General features: G+C 45.0%; 1 protein-coding gene across 1 annotated transcript in view; it reads right to left on the bottom strand.

Moving 5' to 3' along the window:
* Nucleotides 1-23,931, bottom strand: part of NIBAN2 (niban apoptosis regulator 2) — a 117,897-nt gene that overhangs the window by 39,974 nt on the left and 53,992 nt on the right. The gene's annotated exons all lie outside the window — the stretch shown is intronic.

The following is a 23,931-nucleotide window of genomic DNA, read 5'->3' as shown; positions in this document are numbered from 1 at the left end:
CTGCTTTAAGTCAACCAAGTGACAATACCAGTGGCTAGGCCTGTAGCTGGAAAATTTCGGATGTGGGGGGGTCCACAGGAAAGAAATTTGGATGGAGGGGCTCTCTCAACCGCCACTTTTCTCCCCCTGGCTTTGGAGGATCCGCTCCCTCCACATGGCATCTCTCCCTCCCTCCCTCCCGCCCACCCACCCACCAACTGGGCAAAAGAGTAAAGAGTCGGCTCCTGGGGCTCTTGCAAGGCGCCCCCCCCCCCCCCCCCGATCACATGATTGGCAGAAAAAGCCACTCTGAAGCCGGCTTTCCAGAGCAATCAGCAAGTTCAGCACTGGCCACCCCAGCGCAGAACTTGCTGATCGCTCTGGAAAGCCAGCTTCAGAGTGGCTTTTTCTGCCAATCATGTGATTGGTGGTGCGGGAGGGACACCTTGCAAGAGCCCCAGGAGCCGGCTCTTTACTCTTTCACCCAGTTGGTGGGTGAGTAAGTGGGAGGGAGGGAGGGGGACGTTTTGCGTGGAGTGGGGTGGGGCCGCCAGAGCCGCGGGGGGGGGGCAAAAGTGGCAGAGGAGAGAGTGGGGGCCGAGGAAAGGAGGGGCCACAAAGGACCGAGGGGGGATTGGATGGGGGGGCCATTCCCCCCTGCACCACCACCACCCCCTGTGGCTATGGGCCTGCCAGTGTCCCTAGAATGGGCAGGTTGCTTCCTCATCCTACAACAATGACCTGAACTCCAAGCTTCTGAGATGAATGGGAACAATCCGAGGCCACCCAGAAGCCAGAGTCTTTCCATTCCCAAGGTACAAAATTACCTTGCCCTGAGCAGCTAGAGCAGGGGTGGCCAGACTGCGGCTCGGGAGCCACATGTGGTTCTTTCACACCCATCGTGTGGCTCTTGAAGCCCCCACTGCCCTGTCAGCTAGCTCAGAGAAGGCATTTGTCTCTTCAAATCGCTTCTCCAAGCCAAGCCAACCAGTGGTTTGGAGAATGCATTTAAAGTTGCTTTCTTTCCACCTCTCCCTCCTTCATTTTCCTTCCTTCCTTCCAACCTCTGATGTTCATGTCTTGTGGCTCTCAAGCATCTGATGTTTATTCTATGCGGCTCTTATGTTAAGCAAGTTTGGCCACCCCTGAGCTAGAGATTTACATCCCCCAGCACCTGCCTCACCACCTTCCCACTCCTCCAAGATGCTGGCAACTCCTGGTACACATCAGCCTTGCAAGGAAGTCTTAAACATTATGAGCATAGTGGCTTTGGAGCTGGGCGGGGGGTAACCTATGAACCAGTTCTCTTTCAATATGTAGAGAAGATTCTTGCCAACAGTTATTATCCAAATGGCTATTTTAATAGCCTATGGACGACACTCTAAGTAGCTTTTTTTACATACAGGACAGGACGGTAACAGACCAATGAGATGTATGCATAATTCAGCAGTCATGCTGCAGCAGGGTTTGAGCTTTTATTTTTGTGTGTGACTATACTGCATGCCCATGTGTGCCCAAAGTCATGGCTGACTTCTGATAACCCTACTGGGGCTTGGACATTTCAGGGAGGTGGCTTGTATTGCCTTCTGCCTCTGCATCCCAGCCCTGGTATTCCTTGGAGGTCTTCTGCCCAAGTACTTGGCATGGTCGCCCCTCCTTAGCTTCCAGGATCTAGCAAGTGTGGGCTTGTCTGGGCTCTCCAGGTCAGAGCTCACGGTTTGCGCTTTCACATGAGAATGGTTTAGAGTCACTTTACTTTCTATTTTCTTCTTAACTTATGAAATCCGTCTCATGCTGCAGCGCAGCTCCTTTTGGAAACGCTGCAATCAGAACCCCTCAAGAATACAAGTGACAGTGACTCACAACAGACATAACCCATAGTATGCAATTCCATTTCCAGCCATGGTTTCCAACTCTGAGTTCATCCAGCGCTGCATTAAATCCTGTGGAGGCCTCTAGAAATCTTGGGAACCCCCTCGCAAATTATCTCAGACTCTGAGTGCCCACCCCACCGCCTGTGGCCCCTGCTGCAACCTGCAGGCACCTTCTTAAAAGCCCCTTTTACAAAGCTGCAGGGGAGAGGCAAACTTTGCAACAATGCCAGCAGTAGCCGCACCAGGCAAGTTGGGCAAAGAGCGGCTCAGTTGCTGGCTGTGCACACAGTCTGGGAAGGCTGCAAGCAGGGGGGAAACACCAAATCAGTCAAACTTCCTTGGGGCAGGGACTAAATTCAGACAAAATCAGAGGTTGCATTTTCGGTCAGTTTTACTTGGAGCCACCGGCACACTTTTAAGAACAGAGGATGCGGCATAACAACTAAGGGCAGATAATACCGTCCTTACCTTATAGAGCCATTGCAAGGATGCACATAGAAATGCACTGAAATGCACTGTCTAAAGAGGGTCATAGTTTGAGCCACCATCAGAATCCCACAGGAATGAATTACTTGAAGGCTGGTGTAATCAGTCATAATTTTGCCACCCATTAATTTCAGCAGACAGCACCATGATTTTACATGCAGGCTGTCCCGGAATTAACTGCCTCCTGATCTTTATTTCAAAGCAGTTCTCTTTTGTTCTTTAGCAATTCTGGGAGTCTCTGCCCAAGCCTCCCCATGAGTCAGGAGAATTCACTTCCTGGGCTGGTTTGTGTGACCAGGGAGCATAAACAGGAACAAACCCACCCACCTCCCTCACTCTCACATGAGCACCAGTCTTCAGCCCCGCTGTCCAAAATAGAGGTTGGACAGTGGGCTCCCTTCTGCTCTTTCCAATTCCCCTTTTCATGCGTGCACAACAGTTTCCTATTTTTTTTTTCTAAAAAGAAGAAATGTGGATTTGTGATGTCAGCAGGGCTCCTGCAAAGTAAACCTGTGCTAAAGATGAACCAGCTGGGCATAAAGAAGCTGCAAATCAACTCTGCCAGAAAAAACTAGGGTTGCCGACCCCCAGCTGGAGTTAGGGAATCCCCTGGTTTGGAGGACCTCCCCTAGTTTCAGGGTAATCAGAAAGTGGAGGGAGGGGAAGAAATGTCTGATGAGCACTCCAATATACCTTAAGGAGACTGGTTCCCATGGGGCATAATGGAAAATTGATCTGTGGGTATCTGGGGGCTCTGGGGAGGCTGGTTTTTTAAAAAATAAATAAATAGAGGAACTGAATTTTCAGCATAGCATCTGGTACCTCTTCTAAAACAAAAAAAAAAACCCTCCAAGTTTCAAAAAGACTGGATCAGGGGGTCCAATTCTATGAGCCCTAAAAGAAGGTGCTCCCATCCTCCATTATTTCCAATGAAGGGAAGCAGGCCTGCCAAGCCCCCAGGTCGGGCGGGGATTTCCCCACCCTGGAGGTTCCCAACCCGCCGGCCCACATTGGGCCAGCAGGGGGAACCTTCCCCGACATTGCCAGCACAATGACGTCACCCAGAAGTGACATCATCACACCAGCGATGCCGCACACCAGCTGCTCTAGGTGTTTCTTGGAAAGCTCTATGGTTTTCCCGAACACTCTAGCCACTTGGGAGGGAAAACTCTATAGTACAATAGGTACCATAGAGTTTTTGCCTCCCAAATGGCTAGAGTGTCCGGGAAAACTATTTGCTCTTTCTCACACACACATGCTCAAGAGACCAACACCACCCAGTAATAAGATGGCATACACAACATCAGCTTGGGCAAGGTCCAACCTTAACCACAAGGGTGGGACACCCAAGGGTGCTCATTAAAGCCTAGGTGTTTCAGGGATGCAGGTGTCCTGCAAACAAAACACAGGCCAAGGGAGAAGCAGTAAGGGCACCACTCACAAGTCCTCTTGGCTGTTTACGCACCTCACAATTAAAGTGTCTGTCCCACGGCAGGAACAAAACAAAACACACACAACCCCAACCCACATTCATCTGTAGCTTTATATTAGCCTGCCAGGAAGTAAAGGAGCAGCAGGGAACACCATGGAGTTAGGAGCACTAGTTTTCCTTTTCCATTTGGGTCTTTTGCCAGACAGCTGGGACGTGGTCCTAGCTGCACCGGCATGTATCCAACCAACCCTTAGCGCATCCCTGCGTTCCTCTCCCCCCCCCCCCAAAAAAGCGCTTTCTAAAACAGTTCCAGCTGCCAAGTTTTCCACAAAAGTTGCTTTGCTCCCTTTTCTACACAGAAAGAGATATGGAGCCCCCCCCCCCCGCCCCAACCGGGGAAAAAAAGCATTTAAAAAGACTTCACCAGACTTCTCTTCCACTTGGATAAACTGAAAAAAATTTGAGGAAACTCTGGAAAAAAAAACCTGGTGAAATATTACTTGACTGAAATGCTTTTCAAGACAACGTTTCCCTCACTCAAAACATGTAACATGGGAATTTTTATGTAGGATGATATATGGCATTAGAAAATAGTAACTCCTGTGCATACTGTAGACTAGAGATCCCCAGTGCAGTGCCTGCAGATGTCATGGCAACTGCCCATGTGTTTCTTGCTTCTTCCAAAAACATCTCTTTTCCCCCCCAGCAAAGAGCCAATCCTGGCTTCCTTCCACCACATTGGAGCAAGAGGTGCTTCATAAGGCATCACCTTTGTGTTTGCAGGGAGCACCCACTGGAAGCAGCTGCCTCCAACATTAAGAGGATGGTTGCCATGGAACCTGCTGACACTGTGATTTGCTGTAGCCCTCAAGGCAGCCATTTTGTGTTGGCACCCACTACCTCAGCAGTCTCCATCTTTCTGAACTTGTGAGCATTTTTTGAATGTAGACAACAGGTTGTAGATACTACAGCCAAATGTCTTATAAACAAAGTACAAGTATGTGGCCGTAGGGGACAAATTCAGCACTAACAACAACAATTTATTAATATTTATTGTAAGATAACGAGCAATAGTGTATATATGTTTCACTCCATAAAAATTCAAAGGTTCCCCTCCTCAAGGATGACATATCAAGCGTAGCAATTTTTTTTCAGTGGAAGAGAACCCTAAGGCTATAACAATTCAGTTCACAACTCCCTGTTTAAACCAGATAAGTAAGGCACTAATAAATCCAGTTCGTAACTCCTCTCTCAGATAAGATGAGACGAGTTGCCGGCTCCATTCCCATTTCGAGGTGATCTTCATCAGAGTAATTCCTATGTTACAATTCCAAAATTAAAGTGCATCAATAAAATTTCAAGCTTCAATAGTGCAGTCATAAAAACCAAACATCTACCATGGGGGCTGGAGCCCACCAAAAAATGCTAGGAGGTAGACCCAAAGGTAATCCTGCCTTAAGCATCTCCTGCTCCAGTGAGGTGGAAGAAAACCAGGATTCTGTGGAAGGGGGCCAAGAGACACAATGATGACACTAGCAAACACATCAGCAAGCAGAAACAACAGGGACCACTGCACTGTTCTCTCCCCAAATGTCCAAAGACCATCTTTTAATTTGCAAACTGTGATTTTATTGATGGACTAGGCAGGAGACATTAAGTTTCTTGCTTGAGGGCATGCAAACCAACTTGGGAAGCTGCTAATCATTTTCCTGAGTGGACGGCCTTCTGCATGCTCATGAATATATTTTAAATACATAACTTGCAATCTGCCTTATGTATTCCAGTGCCAGGACAGAAACTGGTGTCAAAGTCCTGGTGGGGTGGGTGTGTCCTCCTCGGTGTCCACAAAGAAACACCTTTCGATAAACGGATCAAGTCTGAAGCTCCCTTGCATAAAAGGAGTCCTGTGTTTTTTTATACACTCACAGAATGTGCTGCAATAAAAGATAGCCACAGAGATGGCTCTAAATAGGGATCAGAGAAGCTTAGGGAGAGGCCTGTCAACAGCTGCTAGCCACAACAGCTGAGCGGAACCTCCATATACAGAGGCAGCATACCAGATATTGGATGAGAAAATGCTGGAAGAGAGCTGGCTCCTACATGCCCTTGCTTGTGAGCTTGCTGGGGGTATCAGCTTGGCCAGTCTGGGAAAAAGAGAGCTGAACCTTCGACCTAACCCAAATGAGATCTTTATGCTAGCAACGGTAGAGCTTCTGACAATAGAAGAATTAACATTTCTCTTTTTTGGACAACTTTGGCCCAGACATAGTAACTCTTGGAAAACTGTTGCCCTGCCATGTGAAATAAATACAGAAGTGTGAAGCAGCCACCCCAAATCAGCTCAAGGGATCTAACCAACGAGGACCACCCTTCTCAGCAGAATGGCCCTTTCCCTGTCCTTATAATTCCTACACTGTTGTAGAACAGGAGGTATGTGTTTTTTCTCCTTTCGGCCCGCCACAGCTTCATAGGCTACATGCCCCATGCAAGGGACTGCTTGAAAGGCTTCTAAAATCAGCATTCCCCATTCATTAAGCTAAAGCAAAATTTCTTTTACATTCTGTTGCAGATGTAATGGAATTCACTGGTACAGGAGGTGGTGTAAGCTACATGCATAGATGGCTTCAAGAGGGGATTGGATAAAAATATGGAGCAGAGGTCCTTCAAGTGGCTATAGGGTATAGATGGAACTCTCTGTCTGGGGCAGTGATGCTCTGTATTCTTGGTGCTTGCAGGGGCAACAGTGGGAGGGCTTCTAGTGGCCTGGCCCCACTGGTGGACTTCCTGATGGCACCTGGGTTTTTTTGGGCACAGAGTGTTGGACTGGATGGGCCATTGGCCTGATCCAACACGGCTTCTCTTATGTTATTATGTAACTGAATGCAGAGATGTTTTGTCAATCAAGACACAAACACACAGGACCAATCCCTAAAGTGACCAACAAATAGGTCCGGAGCTCAGCAAGCATGCAAAATTTAGCACCACCACCTAGTAAGGATTCCATGTTTTCTTTCGTCCCAGTGTTCACTACAGCTGTAATGGGAGTACCAAAGGAGCAAAGGGAGAATTTGCTCCAAGAGGCTGTTGGAATTTCCCTTCCATGTTTGTTATAGTCTTGTGCATCACCTGAAAACACAAACAGGCCATGATGGAGCACAAGCTGTATGGCGCTTTAGGAACACTGTCCTTTGTAAACCTGTTCTTGCACTTTCTTCTAGTGACCTGGAGAGTAGACAGATTTCCAAGAATCTGCACCTGCTATTCCAAGATCCAGCTCAGTCATACAATCCCTTTTTATAGGAATCAACAGACACTGAAACTGTCTGCTTTGCACCCACCATTAACATTCCTTGCCATAGTTGGGAAAATGCACTGTAAGCCCATGTGCTGCCAGTTCTACATCATCCAAGAGCCAAGGATGTCACAGGCAGGCAAACACTCGGGGATCCCTCTGGATCAAAGGCTTGAAAGCAGACGGAGCATTATTGCGCAGACCGTCTGCGTCTGGGCGTCGCTTGCCTCTCAGCAGACAGACACAACTGCAATTAAGCTCTTAGGGTGTTTACACTGCAGAAGGACTGAAGATCAGCTAGAGAGAAACATTGCTTCTATTTATTTTTTTTAGAATGGGATGAATTGGCCAACAATACAAACAGAGAGGATTTGTTCAGCAGCCTCTGGCTTTGATTTAGCCTGGCAAAACCAAGACTACAAGCTACTGATTCCTACAGGAAAATTTCAAGCACACTTTGCCAGATAATCTACACCCTTGCAAGTGCATAATAAAGAACGCACCTGTGCTAATGATGTGGCACACATTAGTAAGCTAAACAAGGAAACTAGACTCTTTTTGCCTTGCTAGTTGCCTGAAAGTAGCTGCCATACACCATGGGTACTTACAAGACTGTCCCTTTTAGATGTGCTTGCATGGAAGCCATTGGACAAAGGGATTACTCAGTAAAATCTGCATTGTCTCCCACAGTTAAAATGCAAAAGTATATAAATGCCGGTTTATTATTTTTCCCCCCTTAGAAGAACCATGTACAATTTCCTGTTCTGGAGATCTCCCAGAGTTCTCTGGGGGCTTTACTGACTACCACACACGTAGCAACACTCTACGCAACACACAACAGGAAGGTGAAGTGTGTATACTCCTGAAAGTCTCACACATATCCAAAAAGTCAAGAGCTGGAGGACTAGTCCTAGAAGCACAGAAAAGTAGCCAATGGTAGTTTAAGGATAACAGCTTTCGTTTAGAGAGAGCACATAAAGCTGTCTTATAATGAATCAGACCACTGGTCCATTAAGGTCAATATTATCTACTCAGACTGGAAGCAGCCCTCCAGGGTATCAGGGCAGAGGCTTTTCACACCCTTGCCCTTTTCACTGGAGAGGCTGGGGATTGCACCTTTTGCATGCTAAGTAGATGCTCTCCCATTGAGCCACACAGATCAAGCCTCTAGTACCCGATTACAAAAGCTGGCCTCTACCACTGAGCCACACAGATCAAGCTTCTACTAAAAAGGTAAAGGTGTAAGCACCAATCGTTTCTGACTCTGGGGTGACATTGCATCACAGTGTTTTCACGGCAGACTTTTTACTGGCCTTCTCCAGTCATCTACACTTTCCCCCCAGAAAGCTGGGGACTTATTTGACAGACCTCGGAAGGCTGAGTCAACCTTCAGCTGGCTATCTGAACCCAGCTTCCACTGAGATCGAACTCAGGTCGTGAACAGAGAGTTTGGCTGCAGTACTGCAGCTTTACCACTCTGCACCACGGGGCTCTTAAGCTTCTAGTGCCCAATTACAAAAGCTGGCCTCTACACTTTGCATCAGGCATCATTCTTGCGTTTTCAAGTCTGTCAAGGTCCCTCTCGCCGCCATGGATGTAGGGAGACAGAAGAGGTTTCAAAATTCATGCAGAGATGCAACAATCAGCCTCTTATTACTAAGAGGGTGCAATTCTAGCGCAGCTCTGCATGAGACATGACCTAATGGTCCAACCACAGAAATGAGGTAGCAATATTCACCCTGCAAGATAAAACAGCTCGACAGACAGAAGGACAGGATAGGGGACCATGCAAACGCAGCAGGCAAATAGCTTAATATTTTTTTGCTTGATTTATTTATTGCAGAACACTGACAGTTCTGGGGAACTGCTGATACAGTTAACACTCAACCGTCAGAGGTTTGGCACTCTAAATTAGCATGCTAGTAAACTCCCTCCCTCCCAAAACACACACACGCTCTAGTGATGCTACCTGAGGAAAAAATGCATCCCTTCTTCTTCTAGTAATGACAAGGTGAGAGCAGGTACCTATTTTATGGCTCCTCTAACTGGTTTCCCCAAACACTGAGAGGCAAACCCTTGGGGCAACTGGATAACGAGCAATTAATGAAATATTTTCCCCTATGTCCTCAGCATCTGTAGAACTGTTCAATTAACCAGGTTCCCTCCTTCTACCCTCTGAGCTACATTTCAAAACTTCAGATTCACAGATGCTGGGCCCCCTCCCAAAAAAAAGAACAGAGAAGGGGAGGAGGAAAAGGAGAATGTCCCCACATTTAATGATCCAGAGCCACAGGAGCTAAAGCTGCAAACTAAACAGAAAAATAGCAAGGGAAAGAGAAGCCAGACAAAACCATCAAAAATAAGGCCAGAGGAAAGGAGCTGCAATGTTGCCAGGGCCTCTGGACTGGCAGGGAACATATATGAACATATGAAGCTGCCTTATACTGAATCAAACCTTTGGTCCATCAAAGTCAGTATTGTCTTCTCAGACTGGCAGCGGCTCTCCAGGGTTTCAAGCTGAGGTTTTTCACACCTATTTGCCTAGACCCTTTTTTGGAGATGCCGGAGATTGAACCTGGGACCTTCTGCTTCCCAAGCAGATGCTCTACCAATGAGCCACCGTCCCTCCCCGAAGGGTGCAGAGTGCCAGTTTGGGGTGCTGTGCTTTTCCAGTTCTGTTCTACCCCTACCAATCCAGCATCTGCAGTCAGAGGTGGGGATTCTCTGCCAGACTGTATTCAACCAGGCCAATCCTAGACGTTGATGCATCTGTGTCAGAGACACCATCTTGTGCAGTGTCGGATTAAACCCTACAAAGGTCCCTAGGCAGTCAAAATTTCAGGGGGCCCCTCACAAATTATCTTAGAGTCGGAGCGCTGCAGGCACCTTCTCAAAAGCCCCTTTGACAAAGCTGCGGGGGAGAGGCAGAGAGAGGCAAACTTGGCGAAACACCAGCAGCAGCCACACCAGGCAAGTCAGGCAAAGAGCGGCTCAGTTGCTGGCTGTGCATGCAGGCTGGGAGGGCTGCAAGCGGAGGGAAAAGCGGGAGGGGGAACCAGCCTGGGGCTCCTAAAGGCCTGGGGGCCCATAGGCCAGTGCCTACTTGGCCTGTTAATCTGGTCCTGATCTTGTGAGGACTGAAGAGAGAGTGCACCCACCCCACACAGTATTGCCTCAATCCTGCCTACCAAGCTGCTGTCCTGTGATAAGATATCCAAAGAAATGAGCAGTGACTCACAAAAGATTCTCCCCTGCCACAAATTTTATTAGCCTTTAAGCACTCTTACTCTTTTCTACTGTTACAGAAAGACTAACAAAGCGACCAATCTTGACCTGTCTCCAGCGTAGTGGTTATTGTACTGGTTTCAGACCAGGAAGACCCGTATGCAAATCACACCTCCACCTTGATGTTGCCTGGCAGACCAGAGGCCATTCAGGCTGGCTACCTCATAGGGTTGTTGTGAGAACAGACGTGGCAAATCATGGATGCTTCTTTGAACTGTTTGGGGGAAAGATGGGAAAGGGATCTAATGAATAACCAGTTCAACAAATCTGCTTTGTATCTACAAATACATTTGGTTTTTAAAAACAACTCTCCTCGTCCACAAGAGAGGGATGTTTTTGTTATAGTTACTAAGGATGGTGAGAGAGAATAAAATTCACGCTGACAGATCTTAATGAACCCTTCTGTTTCTTCTATTAATCTTAACTATTTCAGGGTCAAGTCAAAACGGGGATCAGCAAGACTGAGAGAACGTGTTTTGTGGGAAACTCTGGCCTGATGGCTGGGGCAGGATGGCTGGGGCAAAACCTATATATTCTATATATTCCCTCAATGAACTGTAGCTTCCCAGTGCCGGCAGCACTCATGCAGCCCCAGACCATGACATTCCCACCACCATGCTTGACTGTAGGTAAGACACACTTGTCTTTGTACTCCTCACCTGGTTGCCGCTACACACGCTTGACACCATCTGAACCAAACAGGTCTGCAGGGCTGTCATCCCAGAAGGAAGCCTTTTCTAAAGATGATGCACAAGAAAGCCCGCAAACGATTCACTGCAGACAAGCAGGCTAAGGACATGGATTTCTGGAATCATGTCCTGTGGTCTGATGAGACCAAGATAAACTTATTTGGTTCAGATGGTGTCAAGCATGTGTGGCGGCAACCAGGTGAGGAGTACAAAGACAAGTATGTCTTGCCTACAGTCAAGCATGGTGGTGGGAATGTCATGGTCTGGGGCTGCATGAGTGCTGCCGGCACTGGGGAGCTACAGTTCATTGAGGGAACCATGAATGCCAACATGTACTGTGACATACTGAAGCAGAGCATGATCCCCTCCCTTCGGAGACTGGGCCACAGGGCAGTATTCCAACATGATAACGACCCCAAGCACAGCTCCAAAACAACCACTGCCTTGCTAAAGAAGCTGAGGGTAAAGGTGATAGACTGGCCAAGCATGTCTCCAGACCTAAACCCTATTGAGCATCTGTGGGGCATCCTGAAATGGAAGGTGGAGGTGCGCAAGGTCTCTAATCTCCACTAGCTACGTGACGTCATCATGGAGGAGTGGAAGAGGACTCCAGTGGCAACCTGTGAAGCTCTGGTGAACTCTATGCCCAAGAGGGTTAAGGCAATACTGGAAAATAATGGTGGCCACACAAAATATTGACACTTTGGGCCCCATTTGGACATTATCACTTAGGGGTGTACTCACTTTTGTTGCCAGCAGTTTAAACATTAATGGCTGTGTGTTGCATAATTTTGAGGGGACAGCACATTTACACTGCTATACAAGCTATAGACTCACTACTTTACATTGTAGCCAAGTGCCATTCATTCAGTGTTGTCACGTGAAAAGATATACTTAAATATTTACAAAATGTGAGGGAGTGTACTCACTTTTGTGACATACTGTATATACACATATATGCACACACACACACACACACACACATATATATATACATATATATATATATATATATATATATATATATATATATATATATATATATATATATATATATATATATATATATATATATATATCTCCTTCAAAGTAAAAACGGGAAGTGTTGCCCTCTTTCCTCTCCATGTTTTAAACTTTTCTAAAAATCTGCTATAAAAGAACAAAGCTGCACTCTGGGGGTATCTGGGGCTCTGGAGGGGCTGTTTTCTGAGGTAGAGGCACCAAATTTGCAGCATAGCATCTGATGACTCTCCTCAAAATGCTCTCCAAGTTTCAAAAAGATTGGACCAGGGGTCCAATTCTATGAGCCCCAAAAGACACACCCTATCCTTCATTATTTCTAATGTAGGGAAGGAATTTAAAAGGTGTGTGGTTCCTTTAAATGTGATGGCCAGAACTCCCTTTGGCGTTCAACTGTGCTTGTCACAACTTTGCTTATGGCAATGTCTCCCCAATGTCTCCTGGCTCCACCCCCAAAGTCCCCAGATATTTCTTGAATTGGACTTAGCAACCCTACACTCAACCCTTGTGTAGAAGTGCCCTAAAATACCTGAAAGAGAGCCCTAATCTGTGCCATATCAGACCCATCTGGCATCATGGGAGGAGCCTTTCCCACACCTCTGAAGTTTATCTGTCATCATCGCTTGTGTCTCGCAACCATGGGATTGGTTCCAAATCTTTCTCCCCAAACCCTGCAGTTTTTCCCAGTGGAGCATTTGAGGTGAGAAAATAGGCTTTACTACCAGAACTCACAGCTCATTTCCCAGGAGACTGCCATAAGTTACCTCAGGATAACTCCACCCCACCCCACCCCCATCCTCCCAGGGGCTGTGTTCTTCTGACTTTCACCATCAGCTCCCCAGTTCTCACAGACAACGTGAATGCTCAGGTTCATTCCGCCCCTTTTTTCTTCCTCTGAGTTTTTTGGAGAGGCCTCTGTGTAAAATTAGACTTGAAAACACTTCAGTGAACAATGCCCCATTAAGCATGTAGGGCACCTGACAGGCTTCTGTGAGGGGGGTGGAGGAGAGAGCACACATCAAAAGCAGGCCACAAGGAAAACAGACCTCACAGCAGGAGGATCTACTGGGCAAACCACAAGCTCTAATCTCTAGTCACTGGGACCGATTTCCCACTAGCCTTATGCTGCTCTCACTCTCCTCTTCTCAGCAGGGCTTCTGTCCGATTTCACCCTATCTGCCCCGGGGCTGCAACTCACCCCGCCTCTTTTGTGCAGCAAACAAGATCCTCTAAAACCCAGTTTCTGTTTGCCATGCAAAAAAGGCAAAGCTAGTTGCAGCCCCGGGGCAGATAGTGTGAAATCTGATGGAAGCCCTGCTGAGAAGAGGAGTGTGAGAGCAGCATAAGGCTAATGGGAAATACATGTGGGTGTCCTTGGGTCACTGTCTCTCAGCACACACCAGCCACTTGCCATGGACTCACTCCTTTAACTGTTAAACTAAATCTCTTCCACAGCAGCAGTTCGCACCTTTAGAACAAAGCCGGAGTCCAGCAGCACCTTTAAGACTAACAAAGTTTTATTCTAGATGTAAACTTTGGTGTGCTAAAAGCACACTTCATCAGACAATAGTATGGGATGGAATTTGTTGGTGTTAAAGGTGCTACTGGACTCCAACTTTGTTCTTTTGCTTCAGACCAACACAGCTGCCCACCTGGATCAGTTCATACCCGAGCAAGGAACATGGCCGCACAAATCTGACCCTAACCCTTGCCACCGAAGCAACGGGTCTGAATTGGCATACACCTTGCACAGCATTGGTGTTGTATAGTTAGAATACACTGATATTTGTACAAAATGATTTTTAACACAGGCCTTGCAGCCAGGGGTGAGTTGTCTAAGAGGGGTCAACACACTCAGTCCTCTACTAATGTCGATCTCTTTGACACCAAGAGAAAGTAGGGTCTGTGCCAAATTTGCATGGAAGAATATTCCCGGTGCTAAGGACAAGCTACTTCCCAAGACAGCTCCCAAAGCCTTATTTTGCATCTCCCCCCACCCCCCAGTTACTGCCTGTAAGCAGCTGTTCAGCACCTATTTAAAATGTCTTGCCAACTATGTGGTCTAGAAAATCAGGGATCACTCAACCAACATAATGACATGAGGTCACCATGTAATACCTCTTTTTAAATGTTCAGGGTATACATATTCAGTTTGCGTTCACACTACACAAAACAGTATACCTCTGTTGAATCATTCCCACAGCTTCCAGTACTGAGTTCCAGTCCCATGTCGTATACATAAATTTATGTAATCTTGGTTGTGATTTTTTTTTAAGGCACTGATCCTTGGAAACAAAATTGGAAAGCATACACATTCACACATCATAAAAACACGTGCATGCCAGGTTAACATGTGAAAAGCCCTAACCAGATATAGCACATTGCTGAGTTAGATATAGGCAAATAGGTAAAGGTACCAAAATGAATTGCAGGATGCGATTCTAAACCCTCAAGCATGCCTCCTGGCCTTCCTGCTTCTTCAGCCACATTTGCAACAAAATGCTCAAGTTTCCATATACCATGCTTGCTTCACTTTTTATTTTACTTTCCCTTACTCTATATAACGGCAGTGGGTTTGAGCCAAATCTCTTAATTTTGAGCCAGTAAAGAATTGAAACCCAAACAGACACACCCTGTCTATACCCCCAAGGAATGCCAACACCAACAAGCCAAGAAAACAGTGACACCCTAGCCCAATTGAGATTGCTTAGAGTTTGAACTGGCCATCAGCCAAGAGGAGTGGGCACGGTCTTGGTAACTGTATCCAGGCACTAACAACACCCAATGAGGGTGTCAACCAGCACATGGTAAAAACCGGAACACATCACCACCTCCTCAGTTTTTCCACAATGGCGCAAGAACAGTGGCTATGCAATTACCTCATTTTTAAAAAGTCACTCAGTTCTCTTCAGGCAGAGTGAGTCTAGGAGCCTCACCAGCTCAGCAGATGACTCAGTCCAATGCTTGAAGCCAGAGCCTGGTCATAATGAAGGGCCACTTCCGTCCTGAGCTGCCAATTATGGCCTCAGTCTGGGACTGAAATAGCTGCCATTTATTTATTCGGAATAATTTATATGCCAGCTGTCTCCCACTGGCAAGTCCTGCTGCTCAAGGAGGCAGTGGGAGAAAAGTAACAAACAGTGATACTGGCAGGTGTCACTACCACAAAGTTTTATCACTGAGTTTCTGGCAGTTCCTAGATCTACCCTATGTCCCTTCCGGGTTTTACTCAGAAGTAGAGTTTTCATTTCTGGATTAGAAATTAATTGGAGATTTTGGAGATGTAGCCTAGAGAGGGTAGGTTTTGGGGAGGGAAAGGACCTCAGAAAGGTAGAATGCCAAACAGTTCATCCTCCAAAGCAGCCATTTTATCCAGGAGAACTGATCTTGATCAACTGGCGATCAACAGTTGTCGCAGGGGAACTCCAGGTGCCACCTGGAGGTTGGCAACCCTACCCAAAGGTGGCATAATGACACCAGCAACATTGCATGCAGTGCAGGGCTGCTGCTTCTTTTTTTGTAGCAGGAACGCCTTTGCATACTAGGTCACACAACCCTGATGTAGCCAATCCTCCAAGAGCTTATAGGGCCTACTGTAAACTCCAGAGGGATTGGCTACATCAGGAGGCATGGCCTAATACTAATGCAAAGGTGTTCCTGTAACAACAAAAAAAAAGCCCTAGCATGCACACCCACCCCTTTTCCCTGCCCCCAGCCCTCTCACTGGTTCCTCAGGCCCAAAGAAGACTCTGAAACTGCTAACAGATTAAAGCCATTTGTTAAAATGATGTGGGGAAAGAAGTATTTTGGATTGTTGCCTGAAGGCAGTACAGTATGTCTCAGGCAAGGATAGAGCATTCAGGTGAGGTGCAGCCATTTTGTTGTTGTGCCCACCACACTGTGGCAAAATCCCAAAGGTGCCCGCAGGCTCAAAAAGGTTGGGGACCCCTGGTCTTAACAAGGTCCTGTGGAAAGAGCAGATTAAACAAAGTCACACGAATCAAACAGCAGACCTGAATCAAGTTCAGCCTCCCTAGCCTCCAAACCAGCAAGTTAAGACAGACTCTCCAACCAGAAACACAGCTACAAGCTAAGTAGTCTGAAACTGGGAGAGACATTCCGTCGATACTCAGGAGCAAACGAGTTGCACAGCTTGGGCGATGCAAGGAAAAGCAGATAAGCAAATGGTGATCCAGTTGTGAAATACAGAGAGAAAGTTCAAATTGCAGGGACCAGGAAAAGAAAGGTCCCCTATGCAAGCACCAGTCGTTTCCGACTCTGGGGTGAGGTTGCTTTCACAACGTTTTCACGGCAGACTTTTTATGGGGTGGTTTGCCATTTCCTCCCCCAGTCATCTACACTTTCCCCCCAGCAAGCTGGGTACTCATTTTACCGATCTCGGAAGGATGGAAGGCTGAGTCAACCTCGAGCTGGCTACATGAAAACCCAGCTTCCACCGGGGATCAAACTCAGGTCGTGAGCAGAGCTTAGGACTGCAGTATTGCAGCTTTAACACTCTGCGCCACGGGACTCTCGATCTCAAAATCACAAGTTTCCACCAATAAGCGACAGAGAAGCTAAGGAGAGAGGATTGGGCTCCCAGTGAGAGACAGAACCCACTTTGCATGCAGAAGGTCCCTGGCTCAGTTCCTGGCATCTCCAGTTAAAGGCTCTCAAATAGTTGCTGTTGTGAAATACCTCCAGATCCCTGGACAGCCATTGCCAGTAAGAGGAGACAATACGGAGCTAGTCTCAGCAGCCTTACACAATAGAAGGCAGCTTCACATGTTTGACGTTCTGCCCACTGTACAGCCATCTGTTGCCAAAAAATCTACATCCACTAATAGAGGCCAACCGCTGTGACTTATGATCTGTAATATATGCCACAGAAACTGCATTCTCCTAGGTTTAAGGTTTCTTTCGAGCAGAAGCTGGAGATGACTTTAGGGGAACAGATATTTGATTGTTTACAGCCTTCACCGCAGAGTCAAGAGCTGAAAGACAATCCTTACTGAACAATACAATCTGGAATGTTTTTCAGGGTTCGGGCCAAACCAAGCCCCATTCTCGCTGCAGGATACAGCAAAGCCTACCAGATGGGTACACGGAATCCCAACAGACATTTATCAAACCGACAATTGCACCAGGATGCAACACCTTGCCTAACGGGACGTTCCGGTTTGTGGCAAAATCTCAGAAGCTATCCAGCTCCATGAATGAATGGGTGTGCATGCAGCCAGAAATACTGGAACTGGTCTCCCCTGCCAGCCCATGCCATTTTCACCGGCAGAGCAGCTTGTAACAGAATGCCTTTAAACAACGTAAGACATGTTCAGAGGCGAAGCCAAACATTCCATAAGTCAGGTCTCCCATTCCAGCCGCCAGTCCCAGCCACTCACTGCACAGATTTAGGCAGCTCTCGCAAAACTCCACGCAGGTCACAGGTTATAGGTCACAGAGAAATCATCCAACTAAGGTGGACCTAAACAAGCAGCCACCTTTCCCTAGCTTCCCCGGGGCCCTTATTATGCACATCACTTCTGCCCAGCCTCACCACAATCTGCTCAAGGCAACTGTTCTTCTCTGCATGCCCAACTTCAGGTTAATCACTGATAAAAAAAAGATTAAAAATGAGGGCCCAGTTATTGCAGAGATCTAAACCTTGTTCACATTACAGTGAATGCATGCACAACCTGCACGTACTTGCATACATCTGTTTGTAAAACGAATCCAGTGTCTGTTGACTTTACAAATGAACCTGGGTCCATTACATAGATAATCATGTGGTTTCAATTACACATTGAATGCAATGTGTGACCATGCAATGGTCACCTTGAGACTAGATTACTGCAATTCGCTTTAAGCTGGCTTGCTCTTGAATCTGATCTGGAAACTCCAGCTGGTGCAAAATGCGGTGGCATGCCTGCTGACTGGGACACCTATACAGGCACGTATCCAGCCAGTGCACTACCAGCTGCACTGGCTGCCAGTCGAGTACCAAATCCATTTCAAGTTGATGGTGTTAACCTTTAAAGCCCTTAATGGCCTGGGACCAGCATATCTAAGGGACTGCCTCTCACCATATACCCCTCGGAGAATTTTATGTTCTGCTCAGCAACATCTTCTGGTTGTCTCAGGCCGAAACGATGTCCACTTAATCTCAACTAGAGCCAGGGCCTTTTCTGTCCTGGCCCCTTCCTGGTGGAACAAGCTATCACTGGAGATCCGGAGCCTGTTGTAATTCTGCAGGGCCTGTAAAAGGGAGCTGTTCCACTAAGTCTTTAGTTGAGGCGGTGGGCATCACCCACCATCAATATGGCACCTCTGCCACATCCCGGCCCACTCGGGAGTAGTGTTTGATTATGACTACTTTATTCATTGTTCCTGTCCAACCAGGAATTAGGTTCTTGAAATCGTCGCCATCTGATTTTTTTTTAATTAGTGAATTTTAATTAGTAAATTGGTTTGTTTGGTTTTTCTGCTTAGTTAGTTGTTTTACAAATAGGTAATTTGTTTTATTTGATATGACCCACCCTGAGCCCATTTTGGGAGGGCGGGATAGAAACATGAATAAATACAGGGAAAAAGAAAATTATGAGGGAGATTACAATATTACAAACACAAATGAGACATTTGTTAAATAAAGAACTGGAATGGAATCTGAAAAGATGACAGCAGAAATCTTTTGAGGGTGCAAATAAACCTGGACAGTATTTGGCCTGGCAACTGGAAAAAAAAAAGAGAGAAAGTAAAATTATTAATAAAATTATGGTTGATGGAAGAGAGTTGGTGGATCAGGAAGGAATAAAAAGAGAATTCTTTAAGTACTATGCCAAATTATTTAAGGGTGTTAAAAGAAAGAAAAAATAGAAACATATTTACAAAATATCAAAATAGCACCCTTAACAGAAAATATGAAAAAAGTTTTGAATGATCCAATTGAAAAAATAGAAATTGAAGCAGCGATTAATGCAAAGAAAAATGGAAAGGCACCTGGGCCAGATGGATATACAGCTAAATTTTATAAAATCTTCAAAGAGGAATTAATACCGAAACTTCAGAAATTGATTAACATTATAAGAAAAAAAGGGAAAATACCAAATACATGGAAGGAAGCTGTAATTTCGTTGATTCCAAAAGAAGATAGAGATGTCACGAATGTTAAAAATTATAGACCAATTTCACTATTAAACAATGATTATAAAATATATACAATAATAAAGGCAGAACGGCTTAAACATCCTTTGATAAATTTTATAAAGGAGGATCAAGCGGGGTTTCTTCCCAAAAGGCAAATAAGAAACAATATTAGAACTGTTATATCGTGGAATATTATGAAAGGCATCCAGAAAAGGAAGCTGCATTATTCTTTGTGGATGCAGAGAAAGCATTTGATAATTTAAACTGGGACTTTATGTTTGCAGTAATGGAGAAAATGGAGTTGGGGGGAAACTTTATAAAGATGATAAAAGCAATATATACTGAACAATGTGCAAGGCTATGTATAAATGCAGATCTTACAGACGATATAATAATTAGCAAAGGTACAAGACAAGGTTGTCCGCTTCCCCCACTGTTGTTTATAATGACTCTTGAAATCTTACTGATGCAAATCCAAGAAGACAAAGAAATAGAAAGATTAAAAGTAAAATAATTTACTTACAAAATATAGGGCATTTGCAGATGATATAATGTTTATAAATGAAAATCCCATTACAAATCACACCTTTGTTGTTAGTTAAAATACAAGAATATGGAGAACTGGCGGGATTTTATATTAATAAAGAAAAATCAAAACTTCTATGTAAAAATATGCAAGTAAGCAAACAAAAGGAACTGCAGAAGATAACGGGATGTGAAGTTACCTCTAAGGTAAAACATTTGGGTGTGGAGATAATAATGAAGAATATTGATTTGTTTAAAAACAATTATGAGAAGCTATGGCGTAAAATGGATGAAGATATGATAAAATGGAATAAACTTAATTTGTCATTGCTTGGCAGAATAGCTGCAATTAAGATGAATATTCTGCCAAGAATAATGTATTTGTTTCAAACTATTCCAATTGTGAAAGACAGTAAACAATTTAATAAATGGCAAAGGAAAATTTCAGAGTTTGTGTGGGCTGGGAAGAAACCAAGGATCAAAATGAAAATTTTAACAGATGCAAAAGAGAGCAGTTTGTTTGGTGTGGATAAAAGAATGGATGATGCTGTTAAACAAAAAACTTTTAGCGTTGGAAGGTCATGGAAATAAATTTGGCTGGCACGCTTATATGTACTATGGGGGGAAAAAGATGGTTTTTTCTCTCACCATTAAATAAGAAACAATTTGCTAAATACATGGATGAAATATAAGAAATATGAGGATGAGATAGTGGATAGTTATGGATAGTGCCAGCAGAAGTAATAAAACAACAGCTGAGACGGGTGAAGAAAAGTGGTTGTCATATAATCAACTATTAAAAATACAAAGTGGCAAAATAGAATTGAAAACTGCTGAAGAACTGAATAATAAATATGATTGGTTCCAAATGCAACCAATAAAGAGCTTGGTGGAAAATGATATTAAAACTGAAAGAATAAGAAAAGAGCAAACAGAAATTTAAAAAGTTCTGCTTGGAGACAATGAAAAATTAATTTCAAAATAATATATATTACCCTTAAAATGGTCTACGGAAGATGAAGTAGTGAAATCTCAAATGATTAAGTGGGCAATTAATGTAAATAAAGAAATACAGATGGAAACTTGGGAATATTTGTGGAAGAATTCTATAAAGCTTTCGACGTGTCATAGTATTAAAGAGAACTGTTTTAAAATGATGTATAGATGGTATATGACTCCTAAACAGTTGGCAAAGATGAACAATAAGATGCCAGATGGATGTTGGAAATGTAAAAAACATGAAGGTTCTTTCTACCATATGTGGTGGACTTGTGAAAGAGCAAAAAAGTACTGGCAGATGATTCAACAAGAAATTTCTAGGATCTTGGGATACGAATTTAAAAAAGTTGCAGAGACTTTTCTGTTGGGATTACAAATGGAGAAATTTCCAAAAGAAGATAGAACTATAATTTGGTACTTTGCTTTCAGCTGCTAGGACATTGTATGTGCAGTTGTGAAAGCAAGAAAAAAATACCAGAAAAATGGGATTGGATTGTAAAAGTTATGACATGGAGTGAAATGGACAAATTAACAAGAGTTTTAAGAGACTATGATTTAGAAGTTTTTAAGATGGAGTGGGAAAAGTTTAGAAGATACGTAGAAAAAGAGTGGAAAATAAAAGGACATTGGATAATTTTTGATAATGATTAAGTCTCAGAAAGAAGAAGAATATTAATCTTTGTTTTTATTAGTTAAGGGTACCTTTAAATATTAGTATTTTAAGTAAACAACACCGGCGGGGGTCAAGTAACGGGGGGAGGGGTGGTTAGAAAGTAATATATGGGATAGATAAAAAGAAGTTATTAATGATGCAAGAAATAGATATTGTTACCATATGTTACTAAATAAAATTGTTTTAAATCGAAGAAAAAGAAACATGAATAAATATACAAATTACTCTATGTAATGTATAAAGAATAATCAAAGTAAACCATACACAGAAACCCTGTTCACATGTTACAGAGAATGCCTGAACATCTTCTATGTTCATACATACATCTATCTATAAGAAATAGCCAATTGGCATCCACATGCAGTACCTGGATGAGTACCTGGTTTGTATCACTTGTTCAGCTGTACACACATTGAACAAAAGCTTACATTCTGAGTAAAACTTAGTTGTTCTTAAAGGTGGAACTTGTCTACTGGTTTGTTCTATTGCTTCAGACCCACATGGCTGCCCATTTGGATCTGTTCACATGAGAATTACCCAGGGCACATATTTTTAGAAAAGGGTATACCCAGGGGTGTCAGATATATGGCCTGGAGGCTGAATCAGGCCCACGGAGAACTCCTATCAGGCCCCCGAGCAACTGGCTCTTATCCACTTCCTTCTCCCTCTCTCTTGCTTCCTTCTGCATCTCAGCTTGCTTTGCAAGGTTTGCTCAATCACACAGGAGCTACAGAGCAAAACCTCAATTTTCTCCATTGGCTGAGGCTCCTCCCCCTCCTGGTTCCCCTGGGGAGGGAGGGAAAGAGCCAGAGCTTCTTTTGCCCTGGAGATCCCATGGGAGAAATACAAAGAAAGCACCTTTAAGACCAACGAGTGCTAATGTTTTAAGCATGTTTTATTTTAATAATAAATTTATTCTTATATCCCACCATCCCTTGCTAAAGGCAGGCTCAGGGCGGCTCACAGGACATGGTATTTACCATGATTACAATAAAATACAATCGTTACTATAAAAACAATTTAAAATATAAAATATAGTTGAGTTACAGTCATAAATTAAGTTAAAAGTTAGATAAAACAGTTAAACATTGTAAGTTATTCATTAAGGTGCTCTCTCTCGGCTTGGCTTCGCGAACGAAGATTTAAGAAGGGTGCAATAGTCCACGTTTGCTGCAGGCTCGCTGGTGGCTGACAAGACCAATGCGGGACAGGCAGGTCCGGCCACAGTGGCTGCAGGGAAAAGTCTGATTTGGGGTTGGTGCTGTAGCAGTGCGATTCTTCCTCAATCTCCTTTTGTCCTCAAGACCAGCTATGCGTGCGTTCTCAAAGGAAGAGACAGCCTGGTGGATGGTGTGCCTCCATGCTTTGCGATCTGAGGCTAGGTCAGACCACTGGTGATGGTTGATGCGACAGGTGCCAAGGGATTTCTTCAAGGAGTCCTTGTACCTCTTCTTTGGTGCCCCTCTATTTCGATGGCCGGTGGAGAGTTCGCCATACAGGGCAATCTTGGGAAGGCGGTGGTTTTCCATCCTAGAAATATGCCCTGCCCAGCGCAGCTGCGTCTTCAACAGCAGTGCCTCTATGCTGGTAACCTCCGCCCGCTTGAGGACTTCAGTGTTGGTCACAAAGTCACTCCAGTGGATGTTGAGGATGGTGCGAAGGCAGCGCTGATGAAAGCGCTCAAGGAGTCGCAGGTGATGACGGTATAAAACCCACGATTCGGAGCCGTAGATGAGGGTTGTCATCACAACCGCTTTGTAAACATTGATCTTTGTGCCTTTTTTCAGATGCTTGTTGCTCCACACTCTTTTGTGCAGTCGGCCAAATGCACGGTTTGCCTTTGCCAGCCTGTTGTCAATCTCCTTGTCGATCTTGGCATCTGAGGAGATGATGCACCCCAGGTAGCTGAACTGCTGGACTGTCTTCAGAACTGATTCACCCACAGTGATGCAGGGGGGGTGATAATCTTCCTGGGGTGCAGGCTGGTGGAGAACTTCTGTCTTCTTCAGACTAACTTCTAGGCCGAATAGCTTGGCAGCCTCTGCAAAGCAGGACGTCATATGCTGCAGAGCTGATACCGAGTGGGAGACGAGTGCAGCATCATCAGCAAACAGTAGCTCTCGGATGAGTTTTTCCATTGTCTTGGAGTGTGCCTTTAGTCGCCTCAGGTTGAACAGGCTGCCATCGGTGCGATAGCGGATGTAGACACCATCGTCATCATCTAGATCTACTGTGGCTCTTTGAAGCATCATGCTAAAGAAGATCGTAAAGAGAGTTGGCGCGAGAACGCAGCCTTGCTTTACACCTGTGCCTATTGGGAAGGGCTCCGAGAGGTCGTTGCAGTGTCTGACTTGGCCTCGCTGGTCTTCGTGTAGCTGGATGATCATGCTGAGGAACCTTGGGGGACATCCTAAACGTTCCAAGATTTGCCACAGGCCTTTCCTGCTAACGGTATCGAAAGCTTTGGTAAGGTCGACAAAAGTCACATACAGAGCCTTGTTCTGTTCCCTACATTTCTCTTGGAGCTGCCTGAGAAC

This window comes from Heteronotia binoei, chromosome 12 (genome assembly GCF_032191835.1).
Source record: "Heteronotia binoei isolate CCM8104 ecotype False Entrance Well chromosome 12, APGP_CSIRO_Hbin_v1, whole genome shotgun sequence".
NCBI classification, from domain to species: Eukaryota; Metazoa; Chordata; class Lepidosauria; order Squamata; family Gekkonidae; genus Heteronotia; species Heteronotia binoei.
The sequence above is the reverse complement of the archived record's forward strand: the minus strand, read 5'-3'. Positions and strand labels throughout refer to the sequence as shown.